Consider the following 1,062-nt stretch of genomic DNA (forward strand, 5'->3'; position numbering starts at 1 on the left):
CCAGGATCAGAGGATGGGGTTTGGGGGAGAAAGGGTGGTGCGAGCCTGCCTGTGAATGCTACTCAGCTCCTTCAGCTCAGCCAGCATGAACTCTGCCCCACTGCTCCTTGCTTCCTTGGGACCCTCTGCCGCTGATTTGGGAAGGGGGCAAGGGTCAGGCTGCCCTGGCTGGAGGCAGGGAGCACACCCAGGAGGCGCTCACAAGCATACATGCACGCAGCTGGCGGCAGGGCCCTGGCAGGAAGTCGCAAGACGCAGGAGGAGCAAAGGAGCCTGGGGTGTCTGCATACGTGCCGGCTGCACACTGTGTACTGCACCGGAGCACTGCAAAGGAGGGGGGACTGCAGGGGGGTCAGGACATCTAATTCAACAGGTTCCCAGCCCTGCTCCTCCCTGGAACTCCCTTGGTCACAATAAGGCTCTGCCCTTGGCCGGCACCTTCCTTCCAGAGCAACACGCACTCGACAAACAGCTGCTCAGCAGCCTGCCAATGTCATGCCCATTACGGGGCTGGGAAGGGACTTGGCCAGCGGGGCTGGGAAGTGAACCCAGGTCTCTCAGCTCCCAGCTGTCTGCCGGACTAGGAAACACTTCTTGGAACCTAGGAGTCCGGGCTCAGACCCTGTGCCCGAACCACAACCTTCCCCAGAGCCAGACAGAGAAAACCCAGGCATCCGGGCTCCGCCTCCCCTGCTCTAGCCATTAGCCAATGCTCCCCTCCTACCTACATCCTGCTGCTCCAGAGCAACATGCGGAAGCTCGGGCTAGACAAGATTCAAAAGGCTCTGGAGGGATCCCAGCTCACGGTCCTTCATGGTGGGAGTGGAGTGGAGCAGTACAGAGCCATGCTGCTCCTGCTTTCCTTGTGGGGGCCTGAGCTCTGGCTCCTAGACTCTCCTTGCAGCTAGTGCAAAGCAAGCCCAGGCTCCAGGAAAAGGCATGGTGGGGTGTGTGTGTGTGGGGAGGGGGGGAGGGTATTTCTCCAGTACTATGAGGGGGTGTCTTTAAAATATATGTATGCTAAGGCTCCACCCCCCAGCTGCTGAGACAGCCTCAGGCTCG

This window comes from Alligator sinensis, unplaced genomic scaffold (assembly GCF_000455745.1).
Source record: "Alligator sinensis unplaced genomic scaffold, ASM45574v1 scaffold886_1, whole genome shotgun sequence".
NCBI classification, from domain to species: Eukaryota; Metazoa; Chordata; order Crocodylia; family Alligatoridae; genus Alligator; species Alligator sinensis.